A 22,465-nucleotide genomic window follows, 5' to 3' on the forward strand; every position below is an offset into this window, starting at 1 on the left:
AAGCTGTCAGGTAATTACCTGGGCTGGGAGTTTAAAGGAACAGGCATGATCACCAAACTTAGCACAGAGCTGGAAAAGGCCTCAGAGACCAAGCCAACGCTTTTCAACCTCTTTTTTTTTTTTTAATTTGGCCGGGGCTGGGTTTGAACCCGCCACCTCCGGCATATGGGACCGGCGCCCTACCCGATGAGCCACAGGGGCCGCCCGCTTTTCAACCTCTTTTATCTCATGGCACACTTGAACCTACAGTTAAACTTCTGTAGCACACTTAAATGATGTTTATCCAAAAAAAAAGAGTAAAGAAAAGAATATACTTACTATGCTTTGAACTTCTTTCAAAAATAATTCAATTAATGATCTTCAAAAAGTTTGAGGCACACCTAAGATCCTCTCATACCACACCATTTGAAAATCACTAGACCGGCGGCGCCTGTGGCTCAGTCGATAAGGCGCCGGCCCCATATACCGAGGGTGGCAGGTTCAAACCTGGCCCCAGCCAAACTGCAACCAAAAAATAGCTGGGCATTGTGGCGGGTGCCTATAGTCCCAGCTACTCGGGAGGCTGAGGCAAGAGAATCGCTTAAGCCCAGGAGTTGGAGGTTGCTGTGAGCTGTATGAGGCCACGGCACTCTACTGAGGGCCATAAAGTGAGACTGTCTCTACAAAAAAAAAAAAAAAAAAGAAAATCACTAGACCAAGCAATCCGAGCTACCATTTCCCAGATGAGAAAAAAACAGGGCCAGAGAGATCAAGTGGCTTGCTGGGGTTACAACCCCTGACACCCTCTTATCTCCTCATCCTCCATCACCAGATGTTCCCAGAAGTGAAATGGGAATTAATCCACGTGCAGGACAGCCTGGGGGAGGAGTGTCTGCCCTCCTCTGGATCTCCTGCCTGGGCACCACCCCCTAATACACGTGTTGCTGGAGAACAGCCATGTGAAAAGTCACGTGGTGTGACCTGTAGATAATTAAGAAGCATGACCTGTGTCCTTTGGCCTTTGCTGTCCCCTCCGCCCTCGTGGTTGAAAGGTAAGGTAAAGAACTTAATTCAAAATCATTTGGGCCTACGTATCTTTGCTTCCTCTTTTTTTTATTTTTTGGACTGGATTAATCAACGTGGACTTGGGTTTCTCTGGATTCATGATTCTCTGTGCTTTGTCTACCCCTGCAATTGCATTCTAATCCTACATGACATTTGCTGGTTTCCCCAGCAACCATCTCAAAAGCCATAAACGGCAGATTAAGGCTTTGAAGGGAGAAGTGAAAGGTTGGACAATCCTGGCCGGGAGATGAACATCCAGATGCTCAAAGGCTGGTTCACAGCAACAGGGTTCACCGCAACAGTCTCCACTAAGGGGAAAGGGAAAGATCGCTCTGTGCATTTGGGTATTTTTCATGGGGGAGCAGCAGTTTTTAAATAATAAAATCTCCCAGTACCTAAGAATACATATGGTACAGCTGAAACGGGGTGGTTTGTTGGGTAATTTTATAAGCACGTTTCATTGCTTTCAAGGGCAGCAGCAGTTTTTAAAGAATAAAATATCCCTGGTGGTGCCTATGGCTCAGTGAGTTGGGCACCGGCCCCATATACCGAAGGTGGCAGGTTTGAACCCGGCCCTAGCCAAACTGCAACAAAAAAATAGCCAGGCATTGTGGCAGGCACCTGTGGTCCCAGCTACTCAGGAGGCTGAGGCAAAAGAATCGCCTAAGCCCAAGAGCTGGATGTTGCTGTGAGCTGTGACATAACAGCACTCTGTCGAGGGTGACAAAGTGAGACTCTGTTTCTTTAAAAAAAAGAATAAAATCTCCCAGTACGTAAGAGTCCATATGGTACAGCTGAAACGGGGTGGTTTGTTGGGTAATTTTCTGAGCAATTTTCATTGACATACAAAACTGATTTATACAAACATCTTTACAGGAAAAAGAACATGGAAAATTAGCACAATTTATTTATATTACACCAAATTCCCTTGGAATCTTAATCAGCATATAGGCATAGATTTCATACAGTTCTAAGAGTTTAATGTGCTATATTCATTTTCTATTTATTTATACGTGTACATGCATCTCTATGCCCTGGAAATGCCTGAGAATTCATTTATGGCTGGAGCTTCTATCATGAAGCACAACTAGCTTGGCCACACTCTATTACTTGGAATTGTGATCATTTCCAATGTTTAAATAATGTACATAAGAAACAGCATGTTTCCTCACCTCTCTGGCTTTGGACTTGGGTGTCAAATCCAGGAGAGACCAGAAGGTCTATAACCCAGCTCAGCCAGAAAAGAGTTAAGATCCTGGTCATGGGGGGCTGGGTGCGATGGCTCATGCCTGTAATACTAGCACTTTGGAAGGCCAAAGCAGGTGGATTGCCTGAGCTCAGGAGTTCAAGACCAGCCTGAGCAAGAGCAAGACCCCTTCTCTAAAAATTGCCTGGCATTCTGGCAAGCCTGTAGTCCCAGCTGCTTGGGAGGCTGAGGCAAGAGGATGAGTTGAACCCAAGAGTTTGAGGTCGCTGTGAGCTACGACACCATGACATTCTACCAAAGGCAACTGAGTGAGACTCTGTGTAAAAAAAAAAAAAAAAAAGAGGGCGGCGCCTGTTGCTCAGTGAGTAGGGCGCTAGCACCATATACCGAGGGTAGCAGGTTCAAACCTGGCCCCTGCCAAACTGCAACAAAAAATAGCCAGGTGTTGTGGTGGGCACCTGTAGTCTCAGCTAGTCGGGAGGCTGAGATCGCTTAAGCCCAGGAGTTGGAGGTTGCAAGAGAATCGCCTAAGCCCAAGAGCTGGAGGTTGCTGTGAGCTGTGACACCAGGGCGCACTACCGAGGGCAGCAAAGTGAGACTCTGTCTCTAAAAAAAAAAGACTGGTCATGGAAGCCACCGAAACTCAGGGCAGGAGTTGATCCTCAGCCACCAAACCACTACTTGGCCTCCTTTGAACCTTCTCTGTGAGCAGTTCCTGTCTGTTCTCTTTCCAGAATATATACCAAATCTGACCTCTGCCATTTGCCTCCATGCTCAACCCCCATTCCATGCCATGCTTCTGCCTGGACTCCCCCATTCTGTTCTTTTCAGACAGCCAGAGTGATCTGTTAAAAATGCAGGTCAATCTGGGAGGCCAAGGCAGGAGGATTGCTTGAGCTCAGGAGTTCCAGACTAGCCTAAACAAAAGTGAGATCCTGTCGTTACTAAAAATAGAAAAACTAGCTAGGTGTGGTGGTGGGCACCAGTAGTCCCAACTACTTCGGAGGCTGAGGCAGGAGGATTGCTTGAGCCCAGGAGTTTGAGATTGCTGTGAGCTGGGTTGACGCTGTGGCATTCCAGCCAGGGCAACAGAATTCAGACTCTGTCTCAAAAAAAAAAACAGTAAGTCAGATCAGGTTGTTGCCTTTCTGAATACCCTCATGCCCTTCCCTAAACTCTTCTCTCAGACCTGTAAGACCTCACAACAGCTGAGCTCTACCTGCCTCTGACCTCAGGCTGTCCATTCTCCCCTGACCTTCACTCCTGCTGGCCACACTGGCCTTACGGACTTTGCACATACTGATACCCATCCCCTTCTACAATCTTCCCCAGCTCCAGCCCCTCTTGTCTGCTTGTCTCTAAGATCTCAAGTCACCTGTTCTCTCCTGGCCGAATATCCTTTCCTCTCTTCCTGAAGGAGCCCCTGCCCTCCCACTCACAGTGATCAATAATAGCAGGAATTATCTCTTTCACAGAACTTTTCACAGATTTTTTTTTTTTTTGAGACTGAGTCTCACTTTGTTGCTCTGAGTTGAGTGCCATGGTGTCACAGCTCACAGCAACTTCAAAATCGTGGATTCGAGTGATCCTCTTACCTCAGCCTCCAAATAGCTGGAACTACAGGAACCCGCCACAACGCCCAGCCAGTTTTTCTGATTTTGGTAGAGATGGCATCTCGCTTTTGCTCAGGCTGGTCTTGAACTCCTGAGCTTAAAAGATCCTCTTGCCTTGGCCTCTCAGAGCGCTAGGAGTACAGGTGTGAGCTACTGTGGCACAGGTAATTTTTCTTTTATGTTACCCAGTTTTGTGCTTGGATAAACTGTTCTTCCCTAACCCCACTGGAAGGTGAGGGCAGGGAGGGACCACCACTGACACTGCCCTATCCCCTTGCAAAGAGCCTGGCCCTTTGTGAATATTCCCTAGTATGAAATGAGTGAATAAGCTGAGAGGTGAGGGTCATCTCGAGCATTTTTATGTTTCTTCCTCCCTAGGCATGGCGTCTGTGTGTGTGTGTGTGTGAGAGAGATCTGGCTATGGGAAGGCTGGTGAAAGGAACGCTCCATTCCTAAGTCCCTCACTGTCATTGTGCACAAACTCATTCTGACTTGGCAGGTGTCCTATGGAGAGAAAGCAGCAGGTAGAGCAGAGCCATAAGTAACAGAAGACTGAGGCCACTGAATCGTCTCCTACCCAGAGATGCCAAGGCTCCCTTTGCGTCATCATATCCCCATCCCAAGTCCGACTACCACTTAGAATAGTAATCCTCCCATTTACGTAGCACTCTGCAACCTTTATCTCATTTCTAATCCTCACCGCAACTATACTGAACTAAGTACATTATCTTCATTTACAGAAGGAAAATGAGTCTCAAGAGGTTTTCAAAATTCCTTTTACCTGGCAATTATGATTATGATTATGATTATTAGAGTCTCACATTGTCACCCTCAGTAGAGGCATCATAGCTCACAACCTCAAACTCTGGGGCCCAAGCGATTTTCTCGCCTCACCCTCCCGAGTAGCTGGGACTACAGGTGCCTGCCACAACGCCTGGCTGTTTTTATTTATTTATTTATTTTGAGACAGAGCCTCAAGCTGTCGCCCTGGGTAGAGTGCTGTAGCATCACAGCTCGCAGCAACCTCCAACTCCTGGGCTCAAGCGATTCTCCTGCCTCCGCCTCCCAAGTAGCTGGGACCACAGGGGCCCGCCACAACGCCCGGCTATTTTTTGTTTGCAGCCTTCATTGTCATTTGGCGGCCCAGGCTGGATTGGAACACACCAGCTCAGGTGTATGTGGCTGGTGCCTTAGCCGCTTGAGCCACAGGAGCTGAGCCATGTTTTTAGAGATAGGGTCTTGCTCTTGCTCAGGCTATTCTTGAACTCATGAGCTCAAGCAATACACCCACCTCAGCCTCCCACAGTGATAGGATTACAGGCGTGAGCAACTGCGCAAGGCTTTGCAATTAGTAAGCAATGGAGTCAGAATTAGAACCTGAGACAGGCTCACCCCTGAGCCCTGGCCCCACACACTGCCCACAGTGCCATGTTGTCTGGAACTCAGACCTCAGGGCCAGGGTGGGCTCCCAGCAGCTCCTCCCCACTGCAGCCTCTCCTGTAGCCAGGTCTGCATCCCTCCCCACCGCCGCCCAATCCCACCCCCAGGGAGAAGCTCTTGAAGCCAAGGATTGTGTTTCACATCTTTGGCGAAGAAGTTGTGTAACAGAATTATACTTCTCAATTTATTAATATATACTAGAGTGGAGTTTCCTAGAAAAATACAGGGAACTCTTTCTCAGTTCCTAGCCAGCTGGGGAGGAAGTGACCAGGGCTTTGAAAGCCTCCCACAGGCGCTCAGTGGCAAAGCAACATGCCATAACCACTACTTTCTGGATATAATTCCAACACAGAATGAGGAAACTAATATCTACTCCTGTTACTAACCTGCCACGTGACTTTGAGCGCTCACCTCTGCTTCCTGGGCCTCAGTGTCCCTGTTTCTAAAAGAAGAGGGGTTGAGGTTCCTCGCTCTCAGATCCCTTCCCTCTTTCTACAGACAGTTAGGAAGTGCCCGCGCGCCAGGGGTGCAGTCCCGGGTCAGGATGCGGCGGGAAACCGAGCAGTCTGGGAGGAGGGAGTCCTTGATTTCTCATGGGCCGAGTTCTTGACACTTGAGGGTTGCCAAGTGTTTCCGCCTAGTGCAACATTCTGTGATTATCTAAACCCCAATCCGTCCCCAAATCCTTCAATCAGGTTAACGTCATGCTCCTGAAAGCCACCTACACAAACTGCCAGGAGCTCGCCTGGGCATCTGTTTGCAAGGCCCTTCCTCTTTTGTCCCCTGAGAAGTCTGACCTGGAAGCCTGGTCTGGTGACTGTGCCAGAATTGGAGTCTCAAAAAGGACCCAGGCCCGGGAGAGGCGCGGGGACACCACCGGGAGGCGCCGCCGCTTCAGTGTGCTGGACCCCGGCGCCCCCAGAGAGGCCCCCAGGCTCCGGAATCACCTGCACGGGGCGGGGCGGGGCTGGGGGCGGGACCCCCCAGGCGGGGGCGGGATCCCGGGGTGTGCGGCGCGGGGCAGCGGCGGCCGCAGCCACCCAGGCCGGGAGCGCAGCGGGGCCGAGCGGGGTTCGCCGAGCGGGGTCCGCGGAGCAGGTAGGAGGTGCCGGGGTCTGCGGGAGCAAGGTGCGGCCCGGCTCGGGCACGGCGGCCGCTGTCCATCTGCCGGCCGAGCTGGACCAAGGAGAGCCGGGGTTTGGGGATGAGGGATCCCCGGCCTCTCCTGCACCTTTGTTGAAGCAAGTGCCTGATATTTGAGCACAAAGGTGGTGGTTTGAGGGTGGGTGGGTGGGAGGGAGACTAATCGCCTTTAGTGGGGTTTGGAGATAAGGGGATAAGTGCAGGTGCCCAGAGCTCTAATGAAGCTAAGCAGAGCGCGGAGAAGCGCTGCTAGAGCCAGCCTGCATTTGGAGCTTGAAATTATCAGTAAGCATATCGTTTCTGAGTCCCAACCCCATACCGAAGCCTCTGGCAGCAGAGGAACCCAGGCTCTCTGGAAGAAAAGGGAGCTGATCGGACCCGCAGAAGAGATAGGACTTTCACTCAGTAGTAGGGACTCTGTTTCCCTCATCTGTGAAATGGGCGTCTTGATGTGTCAGCTCTGTGCTGAGGCCCCTCGGGAAGATCTGCGATTCAACAAGATGAAAACCCACACCAGGGGGCGGCGCCCGTAGATCAGTGGGTAGAGCGCCGGCCACGTACACAGAGGCTGGCGGGCTCGAACAGGCCCAGGACAGCTTAAAACAACGACGACAACTACAACAACAACAAAAATATCCGGGTGTTGTGCTGGGCACCTGTAATCCCAGCTACTTGGGAGGCTGAGGCAAGAGAATCACTTAAGCCCAAGAGTTTGAGGTTGCTGTGAGCTGTGACAGCACAGTACTCTCCTGAGGGCGACAGTTTGAGACTCTGTCTCAAAAAAAAGAAAGAAAGACACCAGGGTTCAGATCACCAAGTTCACCAGGCACCCGCAGCAGCTCGGGAGGAATCTGGCGAAGTTCTCTGGGCATCCTTGTGGGAGGAGGAGATGGCTATGTGGACTATGAGTGCTGGATTAGAGAGACCAAGGAAGCCCTTGAGTCTAGGAGGAAGGTTCCAGAAAACTCCTAGGAGGAGGTGGAATTTGAGTGGGTCTGGGAGAGGAAAAGTAGTGGTTAGAGCCCTGCTGTGGAATGAGTCACCGTGGGATTGGAATCCCTGCCATGGCCCTGATCCAGGGCTATCTTTTTAGCCTTGGGCAAATCCAGTCTTTGCCCTGTGGTTCAGTTTGATGTGCTCCTTAATGAAACAATTTCTCTGACAGATTAAGTCAGATAATCCATATAAAGTGCTTGGTACAGTTTCCGTATAGACCAGGCACTCAACAAATACTAGGTATTAATTTCTGCTACACTGTGGCTCTTTGGATGCAGGAACCATGTCTATTTGGCTTACTGTTATATCCCCAGCCCCAGCTTGGTGCCCAGCATGCAGTGTCTTCGTATGCAGCTGTTGAATGAATGAATGTGAAGTACTAAGCTTGAGACGTGGTGAATAGGTAACAAAGAGTAGTGGATTTAGAGATGGCCCGGTACTGATGGGTGGGTGTGGAGGTGGGACACAGTGGTCACAGTGGATGGAACAGAAGTGCAGTGTAAGAGATTCCAGGCAGTTCCTCTTGAGGTGTGTGTGTGTGTCAGTGGCAAAGTGATGGGCCCAGCCAGAGCACAGGTATAACATCTTAGAATCTTGACCCCAGAGCCACTTGGGAGTAGATGAAGGAGCTGGAAGTCTAAGTGGGTCATACTTTTCTCATGTTCTCTAAGTGTCCACCCGAAGTTGCAGGGGTAAGGAGAGGGGATAGAGGGGCAGCCCACAGATGGCAAAGGGCCATGACTACCTGATGGGAGGGGAAGAAGAAAAGGGAAGGGGCTGCTATGACCCGTCATGGGCTGGGGCGTTCTTTACCTTGTCCCTGCTGGGCTCTGTGCTGGTTAGTGGTGAGGTGAGCTGGAGGGAGGCAGTGTGGTGGGCCAGACACACAGTGGGAATCTGATGTAATAATTTCCCATCAACAGCTTTTCATCTTGGTCAGTTCTGGTTTCTGCACCACCACATGGACCCTGCCTCAGACTGGTGGCAAGCTGTATGCTAGAGGTAGAACCACTTCAAGTACAGTTTAGGGGTCTTTAGTTTTCTGACTTCCTGGCAAGCAGCTGTGTTGGGTTCCCACCCCCCTGGAAAGCAGGGAGGCTTAGGGGAGCACGGATACAGAGACAGGACGCAGTGTCCTCCTTGTAGCACTTTCCGTAAACTTCTTCTGACTTAGCCCAGCCTCTGCCCATAGCATAGCAGGTGCTCAAGGGATACGGTGGAATGCATAAGCCCAGGCTGCCTCTTGGCTATGAGAGAGGAGATTCTGACCAAACTGACCTTGAACTTCAGTTTTCATTGTCTAATCTCCACCAACTGCCAGCCCCTCTCACGTGTTTGACATCTCTGCCCTCTCTCCCACCACCCTCAGTGCCTTTTCTCAGAGAAGGGCATTCTAGACATTTACACCCAAGGGAGAGGCCTGGACATGATGTCGCTGCTCCTGGAGCTCTGAGAGGGGGAAAGCAACATCCCAGCTGGGTCCCCTCCCATTGTTCCTGAGACGCAGCCACAGAATGGTAGAGCTATTGAGACCCTGAAATGTACTGGAGAGAGCACCCTCATTTTCAAGGTTTGGAAACCACCATCTGGAGAGGATGAGACAACATTCAAGGTCATGTAGGGAAGATCCATGTCTCCTAATTCCAAGTTCTTTTGACACTGTGGTGGGTGGTAAAATTCCCTGGGATTTGTCAATGCAGCAACTTTTCTTTCTTTCTTTTTTTTTTTGAGATCGAGTCTCAAGCTGTCACCCTGGGTAGAGTGCTGTGGCATCACAGCTCACAGCAACCTCCAACTCTTGGGCTTAAGCAATTCTCTTCCCTCAGCCTCCCGAGCAGCTGGGACTACAGGTGCCCGCCACAATGCCCGGCTATATTTTTGTCGCAGTTGTCATTGTTATTTAGCTGGCTCAGGCCGGGTTCGAACCCACCAGCCTCCGTGTATGTGGCCAGCATCCTACCCACTGAGCTACAGGTGCTGCCAGCAACTTTTCTTTATTTTCCAATCTTCCAATAACAAGGGAAGGAAGATTAAAAAAAAAAAATGGATTTTAAGTTGCTCAATAAATCCTTTTAATTTCTAAAAAGCTCATGTATGATGAAAAAAAAAAGATCCAAAATTACAATACATTCACCTGATTTTTAAAAAATATATATGTTTGATATTGAAGAAAAATATCCAAAATAGAAACCTCCTTAAATTGGGCTGAACTATGGAGGGCCAGAAGCGCCTGTGTTAAGATAGGCACTTTTCATGCTGCCGTCGGAGGGCCTCTCACGCCAGCGTAGCAGTGGCAACATGTTTATGTTTCCTGGACAATCTCCAAGCCCTGTGCATATTTCCCTCATCAGTTTCCCCATCGCCATCTATCCTGTCTCCATGTTGGTAGTGTTTCAGCCTTGGGAATCCTGCTGTCCTCAGGACCTGGTAGGATGATCCCTTGTTTGCTCTGAAATGAATTCCTGATCAGAAGTATAAATCCCAGGTAGGCAGGAAGAGGCAAGATGACAGGAAAGGGACCTAGCCGAGGAAGGAGCTGGTCAGTGAGCCTCATGAATCCCTGAGCAGGGCAGGGGGTGGGGCTGGAACTTCCTGAGGTTTGAAGTTCCCAGGGTAGTGGCTGAAGTTGGCCTAGGGAAGGAAGACAGGGAGTGCCAATCTCTAAGAGAGGCCTGTTCTGCTCAGCGGGGCCTCCCGCCTGCATAGGACACACCTGAGCTGCAGGGGCCCTGGATGGGTAGCACCTGCCATACAAGGCCTCAGGGCTGTGGGCGGCCAGCATGCCCTGCTCTGGGGCGCTGGCTGTGAATGGGGGCATTAGCCGGGAAGAGGGTTGAAAAAGAGTAGGGGAAAAGCCTTGTCCTCTACCTCAAGCCACGTTGCTTCTCAGAGCCTCAGTTTCCTAATTTATTAACCAGAGATGATAATAGCCAAGTAGCCACAGCAATCACTTAATAAGAAACAATTTCTGGCCTGGCCCAGTGGCTCACACCTGTAATCTTAGGACTGTGGGAGGCTGAGGCAGGTGGGTTGCTTGAGCTCAGGAGTTCGAGACCAGCCTGAGCAAGAGTGAGACCCATCTCTACTAAACAGAAAAATCAGCCACCTGGAGGTATCTACTCAGTCTGTCATGCAACGAAAAGCAATTGTATGACATTTTCCCTTACTCTGCCCATGACACTCCTGGAGGTTTCCTGAGGTTTCCTAAGGTTTCTGTCTGCAGTTCCCAGAGGAAAGCAAATGGTTAACTCTAGCTGGCTGAGAGCTTCCTAGGCACCCACACGTAGCTGCGTGCTGTCCACCACACCGCTGCCCACACCTTCTGCAGTTGTTTCAGCATCCCCAGGAGGGACCTGGCCAGGCACGTTGGTCAGTCCTATAATCCTAGCACTCTGGGAGTCAGAGAAAGGAGCTCCCTTGAGTTCAAGTGTTTGAGATCAGCTTGAGCAAGAGCAATATTGCCTCTACTAAATATAGAAAAATTAGGTAGGTGTCGTGACAGTCACCTGTAATCCCAGCTACTCAAGAGGCTGAAGCAGGAGGATTGCTTGAGCCCAGGAGTTTGAGGTTGCAATGAGCTATGATGAGGCCACTGCACTGTAACCTGGAGACACCTTGTCTCGATTTTTAAAAAGGAAAAGAAAGGAAGGAAGGAAGGAAAAGGACAGACAAACAGAGAACCAGGGAAAGAGACCAGTTGTCGGGCAGCGCCTGTGGCTCAAAGGAGTAGGGCACTGGCCCCATATGCTGGAGGTGGTGGGTTCAAACCCAACCCCAGCCAAAAACTGCAAAAAAAAAAAAAGAGACCAGTTATCTGAAATCTTAACAGCTTTGGTAGTATTAGTAGTTCTCTCTGGAGCTTGTTTTGTTTGTTTCTCTGCCTTGCTAGTTTTTTATGGCAAATTTTCTAAGAACAAAACCCACTCACTATTCTTTCTCTGAAATTCTGGATGCCCTACCTGCTCATTTTCTCCAGTCAGAGACCCTAAGGGTAACTTGTTTGCCCAGAGAATGAAAGGCAACTCATATATCTTTTTAGAAGCAGCTCCAAGTTCCTACCTCATTCCCAGTAACATCATCGATCCCAATAATAATAATAATTAACATTTTGGAGAGCCTTCAGTGTGCCAGGCATTGTGCTAATCACTGACAGCATTGTCTCAGGGATCCTATGAATAGGTGCTGTGATCATTTGCAGATGAAGAAATTGAGGCTTAGAAAGACAAAGTGAGCTGCCCAGGTGGTGGTGTCGGGATTTGCATCCAAGTCTGTTAGTTTGTTGTCAGAGCCTAACACCCTCGAGGGCAAGGACCAGTCCTGTTCTTACTGTCTCTCATCCCCCAGCACAATGTCCAGGCACAAATGGGCTTCCAATATAAAATGAATGAATGTTTGACGGACCCCAGGGCCTGAACTCTAACCCCTCTCACTGTCCTGCCCTTTAGTCTGTGTCCAGTCCCTACTCCCTATCTTGAGAAAATCACTGTAGCCTGGGAAAGTCTGGGGCAGCTCAAAGCTCTGCTGGAGTGAGGAATGGATCAAAATGGCCAAGCACTGGGCAAGCACTCAGGTATCCCCTCCTCCATTAGTGCGCCTCCAATGACCCTCACCCCAGGCTAGTGGATCCACCAGAGGAGTCTGCGCCCCTCATGCCCCTCCCCACAGCCTGCTTTTCTCTGGGAAGCCTGATGGTTATAGTTGGCAGAGTGGCAGCCAGAGGGGATAGCCCAGGATGTTGGTATGGCTCTCTGTCCTGAGCCTCCTCTTTTTACCTCTCTGTATGCTTTTAGCCCTTCCCCAGGGCACATTACCAGACAGATAGTTGGTACCCCAGGGGAACTCGAACTCACCTGCCAAAATAGACACCTGAGAAGTGCAACTACTATAAGACAACAAATCAAGCCTCATATCCCATCTGAAGCAGCATTATTGAAGCAGATGGACCCAGATTTTAAAGTAAAGCATGATAATTATATATAAGGAGGTACAGGAAGAGATTTGTGAAATAATGCAAGAACAGGAAGTCATAGACTCTACCCTTTTTGGGCCATTGCTGAAGCAAAAGGGACCAAATGGAAATTCAATCCCTTTGAGACTTCTTGTTGTAGTAAGAACCGTAAAAGGCATTTCAATGCACCTTCCTACATTTGCAGTAAGAGTATGTCTTCTAAAGAGCTGAGGCAGAAATACAGTGTTCTATCCCATCTAAAAGGATGATGAAGCTCAAGTTGTGCAAGGACACTGCCAAGGTCAGCAAATTGGCAAAGTGGTCCAAGTTTACAGGATGAAATGTGTTGTCTACCCTGGTTGGGTACAGTAGGAGAAGCCCAGCAGCTAAAACTGGACAAAGATCTCAAAAAGGTCCTTGAAGGGAAAGCCACATTTTGCCAGGTAGGAAAGGAAAAGGGCAAATCTAAGCAATAAAGCAATTGAGAAGATGCAGGAATAAAGTAATCTAATGTACATAACTTCCATTGAAGAGTGTCAGCAGATAGGATGAGCAGATGGAGAATAAACCCCAAAAGCAGCAGGGAAAGGTAAAGAGATAACAAATAAAAAAAGAAAAGCTGAGCAATATGGAGAATAGAAGTAGGAGTCCCAAAAGAAAAGACAAATAGAAGTGGAGACGAGGAAAAGACAAGTGAAGAAATAACGGAGATTAAATGGCCCCAAAATTAAAGAAAAAATGAAGGAATGTGGATTCATTCTGAAAAAGGGCTCATAACATAATCAAACAGTAGAAAAGAATAAGGAAAAAAATCCATACCCAGGTATAAGGGTGAAACTACAAATATGGGCTCAGCACCCGTAGCACAGTGATTATGACACCAGCCACATACACCAAGGCTGGTGGGTTCGAACCCAGCCTGAGCCAGCTAAACAACAATGACAACTGCAACAAAAAACAGCAGGGTGTTGTGGCAGGCACCTGTAGTCCCAGCTACTTGGGAGGCTGAGGCAAGAGAATCACTTAAGGAAGTTTGAGGTTGCTATGAGCTGTGATGCCATAGCACTCTACCTAGGTGACATAGTGAAACTCTGCCCCCCCCACCCAAAAAGAAGAAGAAGAAGAAGAAGAAAAAATTACAAATTTGAAAAACAAAAGGGACGAGCAGAAAGAAATAACTGATCAGTTACAAGGGAGCAAGAGTCAGACTGGCCTTACACTTCTCGGTAACAACATCTGATAAAGGAAGTGAAAGGAGTAATGTCATTAAGAATAGAAGAAAAGAACTCTTTCGATCCAGAATTTTAAAGTCAGCCAAATTGTCATTCAAACATGAGGTCATAGTAAAAATATTCTTAGGCAAATAAGGCTTCAGAAGGTGAAATACACAAAGACCCACATTGAAAATGCTCTTAGAGGAAATACTTAAAAAATAAAAGAAACAAATCCAAAAGATGCTGCTGGAGCTATGGGAATTCAGGGTTTGTAAGTCAAGCTTCAGGGCAAGTAATCGAAGTGGTATGTGGCATTTTAGGTAGGAGGGATTTTATTTTATTTTATTTTATTGTTGGGGATTCATTAAGGGTACAAAGAACCAGCTTACACTGATTGCATTTGTTAGATAAAATCCCTCTTATAGTGTCCCACCCTCCAAAGGTGTGCCACACACCGTGACTCTCCACCCTCTCCCTCCTTCCCTCTCTCTGTTCTCCCCTTGGTAGGAGGGATTTTATATACCTAATTCTTTTAAAATATTGGAAAGGCTGGAGGCTTCCAAAATACTGCGGAACTGGCCAGACTGAGGAGCTACAGTGACTGCCATAATTAGCAACATGAAGGAATCATAAGGCTTCCAGGACCTGTTGAATTCAAGAACATACAACCCTGTGCCAGACCCAGGGATTGGGAAGCTGATATCCTGTAACTGCCCAGATACTGGAACTATTTGACAGTTCATATCCTGGCAAATCCAGTGTTTCTACATTTATTCCTAAGCTTCCAGATCCCCTCTTGGATGCCTTGTGGCCCACAAATACTTTTCTGGGACAAGTATCCTGGTTTTGACTAGAAAATATGGTCCAAGTCCAAGCCGGACAGGCGTCCAGAGGAGTCTGCGAGTTGCTCCTTCAGTCTGCACAGGACTGAGAGGGGATCTGATGGCCCATTCTCTGAGCTCAGGGATTCAAAGCCCAGAGAGCGAAGTGTATGTTCAGAGCCAACCCGTCCTCGGGCACCTGGTTAAGTGTGTCTCCCACGCAGCCTGTGTGCACGCATGCACACACTTCCCCATTTTTCCATTCAAGTGCAGGCCTTTCTCTGGGTGCCAGCAGTATGGCCATGACCAAGAAAGGGAGCACTTAGAATAGAATGGAAGCCAGACTTGTCCACTAATGACAATACCTCCACGTGACAAGTGCCATAACTAAGGTGTCTATGAGACACTGTGAAGATTCCCAGAAGAGTCCGACCAACTGGAGATAGGAGGGGAGGTTTTAGGAAGGTCTTGGAGATAAAAAGAATCAACTTGAAGAAAAAGGACACTCTGCCAGAGGGCTAGTGTGCTTTGCTAAATGACTTACACGGTGCAAAACCCTTACACATGCCTGGTAGATACAGTAAAGCTAAGTAACCGGCTTTATCAACAATTATCAATTATTATCAACAATTATCTCTGTTGATGGTCACAAGGAATAAGACACAAAGTCTAGTTTACCGTTGGGGAAACAGGCTTGGAGAGGTTAAGGCATGAGCCCGAGGTGACTCAGCTAAGCCAGAATTCACAGCTGCTGTGAATGGACCATTCCAGAGCCCATTCTTCCTCTGCTGTACCACACATCCCGTTCAAGGGGGAAGGAAGGGGCAGAGGATATTGGACAAATCCTGTTGGGGAAAGCCCAATAGCCCCAAAAGAGCCAGGAGAAAGGCGACGGGTCCAAATTGTGAAGGACCTCAAATGCCAGTCTGTGGGGAGGGGCGTGGGCTTTACTCTACCCACAGGGAGAACTGCCCAAAGGCTCCACGCCCCCCAGCCGCGCTGGCATCTTTCCTCGGGTACAGGTCACGCTGTTGTGAAAACTCATCTAACTGGGGCGGCGCCTGTGGCTCAGTGAGCAGGGTGCCGGCCCCATATACCGAGGGTGGCGGGTTCAAACCCGGCCACGGCCAAACTGCAACCAAAAAATAGCCGGGCGTTGTGGCGGGCGCCTGTAGTCCCAGCCACTCGGGAGGCTGAGGCAGGAGAATCGCCTAAGCCCAGGAGTTGGAGGTTGCTGTGAGCCGTGTGATGCCACGGCACTCTACTGAGGGCAATAAAGTGAAACTCTGTCTCTACAAAAAAAAAAAAGAAAACTCATCTAACTGGGTGCTGGCTTGCGACCTGTCCACGTCCTTCGAGGCAGGCAGGGCTGGTCCTGGAACACGGTCCTGTGACTTGCAGCCCAGAGCTTTCTCCTTGTCACGGCCTCCCTTTCAGGCTGTGGTGTTTGCTCAGAACCCGAGGCCAGGGGCAGCGAGCACGGAAATATTTATTTATGTCACTGCCAACTCTGCCTCCTGGAGGCCCCCAGGGGGTAGCTCGCAGAGAAGTTCAGTTATATAACCCTGAGTTGACACGGCAGGAAGGAGAAGGAAATAAACTAGAAGGATTCTTTTTCCTTGGTCTTGGACACACGTTGGAACTGGGTAGCGTGACTTTTCCCTGCCTTTCTCCTCCTTCACTGACTGCTCTGGGGTCTCGAGGCTGATTTTAGCCCTGATTCTGATACAGCTTAGGGTTTGGGGAGCTCATCCTAGAGCCAGAGGAAGGGAGAGAAATGAGATGTATTAAGGGGCTGCTTCGTGCCAAACACTCTGTCGGGGCTTTGTATTTATTATATTACCTTTCATCCAAATAGCAACCCCATGGAGGAAATGGAGGCACAGAGAGGTTAAGTCGCTTTCCAAAGTCTACCCAGCCATTCTGGCTCTGATATTCCTAGTTTTCAAACATCTCACACGGAATCCATAAAATAGGGATTTTTGTTTGTTTTATTTTATTATTATTATTATTATTTTTTTTTTTTTTTGCAGTTTTTGGCCAGGGCTGGGTTTGAACCCGCCACCTCTAACATATGGGGCTGGCACCCTACTCCTTTGAGACACAGGTGCTGCCCTATTTTTTTTTTGTTCTTTTATTTATTTATTTAATTTATTTTTTTTTTTTGAGACAGAGTCTCACTTTGTCGCCCTTGCTAGAGTGCTATGGCATCATAGCTCACAGCAACCTTAAACTCTTAGGCTCAACTGATTCTCTTGCCTCAGCCTCCCAAGTAGCTGGGACTTTAGTGCCTGCTGCAACACCGGTTACTTTTTAGAGGTAGGGTCTCACTCTTGGCTCAGGCTGGTCTTGAACTTGTAAGCTCAGGCGATCTGCCCACCTCGGGTTCCCAGAGTGCTAGGATTACAGGCATGAGCCACCATTTTTTTGTTGTTGTTGTTTGGTTGGTTGGTTGGTTTTTTGTTGTTTTTTTTACAGATAGAGTCTCACTTTGTCGCCCTCGGTAGAATGTTGTGGCATCACAGCTCACAGCACCTCCAGCTCTTGGGCTTAGGAGATTCTCTTGCTCCAGCCTCCCGAGTAGCTGGGACTACAGGCGTCCACCACAATGTCTGGCTATTTTTTTGGTTGCAGTTTGGCCGGGGCTAGGTTTGAACCCCCTGCGCCGCCCCCACCGTTTATTTGTTTTAAAGACAAGGTCTTGTTATATTTAATTGCCTTGGCTGGTCTTGAGCTCCTGGGCTCAAGTGACTATCCCACCTCAGCCTCTTGAGTACCTGGGACTACAGCCATGGGCCACCATAGCTTAATTCCCTATACAACTGTCACATTTAGTCTTATTTAGTCTTCACTCCAGCCCTCCCTGGACACATGTCCCCATGGGGCTGGGGCCCTCACCATCCCATCCTCTCACCAAATCTGACACTTGCCTTTCCAAATGTGTCCATCTTCATCCCCAGCCCTCAGTCTTCACTCCCATTGCCCTTCCCAGATCAAAGGGTAGGCACCCTTCCCTTCTCCACCTCACAAGATCCCAGGAAAACAATAATAATAATAACGTCTGTTCATTGAGCAGAAGCTGCGAAGTGGTTAAAAGCACAAATTCTAGTTCATTAGGCCCAAGTTCCACCCAGCCCTGCCACTTTCCCTGGCAGAGTGACCAGAGCTGCTTAACCTCTCTGGGCCTCAGTTTCTCCACTTGTAAGAAGGGGATAATGATACCCACCTCAGAGGGTTGTTATGGGATGAAATGAGTTATACAAATACAGATTTAAAACTTTGCACATAAAAATGTATTTGTAGGGGTGGCGCCTGTGGCTCAAGGAGTGGGGCGCCAGTCCCATATGCTGGAGGTGGCGGGTTCAAACCCAGCCCCGGCCAAAAACCAAAAAAAAATGTATTTGTAGGGCAGTGCCTGTGGCTCAGTGAGTAGAGCATTGGCTCCATATACCAAGAGTGGTGGGTTTGAACCTGGGCCCAGCCAAACGGCAACAAAAAAAAAAAGCCAGGTGAGGTGGCAGGCGCCTGTAGTCCCAGCTACTTGGGAGGCTGAGGCAAGAGAATTGCCTAAGCCCAAGAGATAGAGGTTGCTGTGAGCTGTGATGCCACGGTACTCTACCAAGGGTGACAAAGTGAAATTCTTTCTCTAAAAAAAAACAAAAAATGTATTTGTGAAGTTTCTAGGAAAGCACTTGGCACATTGTAAGTGCTCTATCCTTTATTTTTATTTTTATTTTTTTGAGACAGAGCCTCAAGCTGCTGCCCTGGTTAGAGTGCCATGGCATCATAGCTCACAGCAACCTCAAACTCCTGGGCTTAAGCGAGTCTCCTGTCTCCGCCTCCCAAGTAGCTGGGACTACAGGCACCCACCACAATGCCCGGCTATTTTTTGGTTGCAGCCATCATTGTTGTTTGGCGGGCCTGGGCTGGATTCGAACCTGCCAGCTCAGGTGTATGTGGCTGGTGCCTTAGCCGCTTGAGCCACAGGTGCTGAGCCAGTGCTCTATCCTTCTAAACGTGGAGCAACCTCTAAAGTCAGATTCCCTGGGGTCACATCCTACCTCAACCGGTGACCTTGGGCAAGTTAGTTAACCTCCTTGGGTCTCAATTTCCTCACATAAAACTTAAATGGTAATATGCTGTCTGCTCAGGGTTGAGAGACAATCAAACAAGCATGAAGTTCTTAGCAGGGGGCTTGGCATTTAGAATGGAGTAAATAGAAGCTACTATTATACTCCTGGGATTCAGACTCAGGTCGCTCTGACCCCACAGCCCAGGAGTTTAATGACCACATGGTGCTACTCAGAGTCTGCTCCTGCAGGCAGCCTGCCCTCCCCAGTCCCTTGCTCAGCACCTGTGCCCTGGGAGCTCACAGCATCAGGGTTTCATGCCACCTCTGCATCACGGTGGCAGCCACATGCGGTGAGAAAGCACCAGCCGGATAGATGTTCTGTGCTTGATCCTTGCTCGGTGCTGCTGTTCAGCCAGACGTTGCTGAGCACCCGCTGCTCATCCACAGAGCCAGTTGTTTATTTCATTCACCAAATGCCTTCATCCCTGCAACGCATCAGGCAGCATGTGAGGCACTGGGGTGTCAAAAAGTGGGTAAAAACCAACACAGTCTCCTCACTCCTAGAGCTGAGTCTGGAGTGGGACAAGCCATTTGCCAAGTGGAAGATGTTGACTGCAACCAATGGTGAGAGGGACATGGTGCTACAAGAGGCCACAGCATGGGGATCTGACATGACATGGGTTCACCAGCAGAGTGTCAGTGGATGAGGAGAGTACTTTGGCACACACAAAGGCCCTGTGGCAGGGGTGGGAAGGATGGACAGGGCTCAGCTCAGCCAGGCTGGAGACGGCAGAGGTCTACAGGGTCCATCCCATGTGGGGCCTTGTTGCCCATCATATGTTCCAATATGAAATAGGCCTGAGGTTTTTAGAGCAGCCACATATCAAAGGCTCGATAGTCACATGTGGCCGATGGCTACCATATTGGAGAGCACAGATCTAGACGCTGCTGGCTGGTGAAAGCCCTGCAAAGGAGTTGGCACTTCACTCATCTTAGCTGATGAGAGGCCATCAAAGGTGGAGGCAGAGATGGGCATGGTCTGATTTATTTCTAGGAAGTTCTCTGGGGTGGCTGTGAAACTGATGGGTTCCACTGTGGGGTGGATCATCCACACCGAAAGCTACCTGTGGTGTGATTCGGGTATGGGTATGGGCTCCCTGTCCCTAAAGAAGAACTCCCTTCCTTAGGTGAACCTCAAGCCAGAGGCCTCTGCCTGGCCGTTAGCCTCCTTCCTTTGTGATTCTGGGCTGCTCTTTCAGAGGCAATCAGTGGTCTCAGAATGGGGCAGGTGTGGGCTGAGCTCAGCATCTACTGTGGTTTGTGGGTAAACAGACCTGGCCCTGGGCAGCTTAGTGATGAAGTGAAATAACTATTGATGTGTTCAGCAATAGCTGCACCTGGCCAAGCTCGCCTCCCCTCTGCCCACCTGCCACCGCCCCATTCAGCCCACCCTGCCCCAGGAGTACACCTGTTACATCCTTCCCCGGACCTCTTTCCTGCTCATTGGACCTGACTCGCACTTGCCCCACACATTCTGCACACCCTCAAAGTCTCTTCCACATGCCTTCCGTCACTTCCGGCAGGGGCAGGGTAGAAAGGCCCCTGGCTTGGGAAGCAGAAAACTGCATCCCAGTCCCACCTTGGTAGTTCTGGGACTTTGAACGAGTTACTCAGCCTCTCTGAGTTGCAGTTTCCTTGGGTATAAAACAGAATGGGGTGTGATGAGGAGTCAGTGAGACTATGAACATGACATCCCAAGCCTAGTGGTTGGCCCAGAAGATGTGTCCAAAATGAGCAATTATTATTATTATTTTGAGACAGAGTCTCACTTTGTCACCCTTGGTAGAATGCTGTGGTGTCATAGCTCACAGCAACCTCAAACTCTTGGGCTCAAGCAATTCTCTTGCCTCAGCCACCTGAGTAGCTGGGACTACAGGTGCCCACCACAACCCTTGGCTATTTTTTTTTTTTTTTTTTTTTAGAGATGGGGTCTCACTCTAGCTCTAGGTCTTGAACACATGTGAGCTCAGGCTATCCACCCTCCTCAGCCTTCCAAAGTGCTGGGATTATAGACACGAGCCACCACACCTGGTCCAAAAGGAGCAATTAGACTATGAGTGATTAATGCCCCCACCCCCAACCTAGTGGCACGAATGCCAGGCCCAGCTCAGACACCTGGGCACCTGTCTGTGGGGCAGACCCGGATCCTCCCAGTCTCCCTACCTGAGGTTCTCCTGGGCCCCATCAGCTTTCAGAGACAGGACTCACACCATACTGAAACTCAGAGTTTTGGCACAAACAGGGACTCCTGTGTTCAGGTCTTTGGGGTGTGAAGCATCAGTGTCTATGGTTTTAGATGTCAACTTGGCTGGCTTAGGGAATACCTAGAAACCTAGTAAAGCATTATTTTGAGGCGTGTCTGTGAGGGTGTTTCCGGAGGAGATTAGCATGTGAGTCTGGGTGGGCAAGGTAGGGAGGATCTATCCTCAGTGTGGGTGGGCACCACCAATCTACTGGGGACCCAGAGGGAACAAAAATGGGGAGAAGGCAAATGGGTCAGTCTAACTCCTGGAGCTGGGTTACGCTCATCTACTGCGCTGGACAACAGAACTCCAGGCCCCCGGCCTTTGGATGCCTGCCACCCACCAGGTTCTCAGGCCTTCAAAGTTGGATTGAGCTGCACAACCAGCCTCCCAGACTCTTCAGCTTGCAGAAGGCCAGTCACAGGATTCCTCAACCACCACAATCACAGGCGCCAATTCCCTGAATAACCCTCCGCCCGCCCCCGTATCTATGGACATATGATATTGGTTCTATCTCTGGAGAACACTCACAATTTAGTGTTCCAAGATTCTGAGATCCATAGTGGATTCTTCAACAGGAGGGCTCCAACAGAGCTGGGAGATGAGACAGCTGAAACAATACCAGGGCCATGAGATACAGGAGACTGTGGCCGTGCACAGATCCTTCCGTGGGGACAAAAAAAGGGAGGCGAGAGGAAAGGCAGGGAGCTGTATGTGTGGGGAGGTGGTGGGGAGGTAGAGGGTGGAGGCAGGCAGCGGGGAGGGAGGGCAGCAGAGGGCATGCACAGAATTTTTAGAGTGAAGAAAATGTTATCATTTTTTCCCCTCATACTAGAAAAAGATAAATTTTTAGAGCCCATGAAAATGTGTAATGGTGGAAGGGGCCCACAAAATTCATAATGCAACTCTGACTGGCTCTTCATTTGTTCCCACACATTTGTTGGGCTGAGTGCTTTCAATTGTGTCCAGCATCTGGAGGAAACTGAGGCTCGCGAGGAGTAGGTAATTCATCCACAACAGTGACTTTAGAGGTGGCAGAAGTAAGATTGGCATCTTGGTCCCTCTGAGTCCAAACCCTTGCTGTCTTCACTGTACCACACTGGTTATTGCAAGTTCATCTGTTTTTTTTTTTTTTTTTTTTTTTTGGAGACAGAGCCTCAAGCTGTCACCCTGGGTAGAGTGCCATGGCATCACAGCCCATGGCAACCTCCAACTCCTGGGCTCAGGCGATTCTCCTGCCTCTGCCTCCCAAGTAGCTGGGACTACAGGCGCCACAACACCCGGCTATTTTTTGGTTGCAGCCGTCATTGTTGTCTGGCGGGTCTGGGCTGGATTTGAACCCACCAGCTCAGGTGTATGTGGCTGGGGCCTTAGCCGCTTGAGCCACAGGCACCGAGCTGCAAGTTCATCATTTTATTTAATATGGTTCTCACAGTGTAAGGGCAGGAACATCACCCTATTTTAAAGCTAAGGAAACTGAGGCCTGGAGAGGAGAAGGAAGAACCTTGCCCACAGGGATTAGGCTGGCCAGGGAAGGACCGTCTCTGTGAGGCCCCACTGCACTGTTCAAAGCCTCTGCTGCCCTCCCTCCCCGCTGCCTCCACCCTCTACCTCCCCACTGCCACCCCACACGTACAGCTCCCCTCCCTTTCCTCTCACCTCCC

At 49.4% G+C, this 22,465-nt stretch overlaps 1 protein-coding gene across 4 annotated transcripts in view; it reads left to right on the top strand.

Moving 5' to 3' along the window:
* Positions 1 to 988: 988 nt before the first annotated feature.
* NCMAP (non-compact myelin associated protein) overlaps positions 989 to 22,465 on the top strand; it is a 49,885-nt gene continuing 28,408 nt past the window's right edge. Inside the window, exon 1 of one of the 4 annotated variants that reach the window (XM_053576137.1) lies at positions 989 to 1,031. The gene's annotated coding sequence lies outside the window, so the exon portion shown is untranslated. Of the gene's footprint in view, positions 1,032 to 6,208; positions 6,403 to 19,060; positions 19,123 to 22,465 lie in introns of those variants that run through there. The other 3 variants (XM_053576139.1, XM_053576135.1, XM_053576136.1) reach the window with 3 other exon arrangements.

This window comes from Nycticebus coucang, chromosome 22, assembly GCF_027406575.1.
Source record: "Nycticebus coucang isolate mNycCou1 chromosome 22, mNycCou1.pri, whole genome shotgun sequence".
In the NCBI taxonomy this organism is placed as follows: Eukaryota; Metazoa; Chordata; class Mammalia; order Primates; family Lorisidae; genus Nycticebus; species Nycticebus coucang.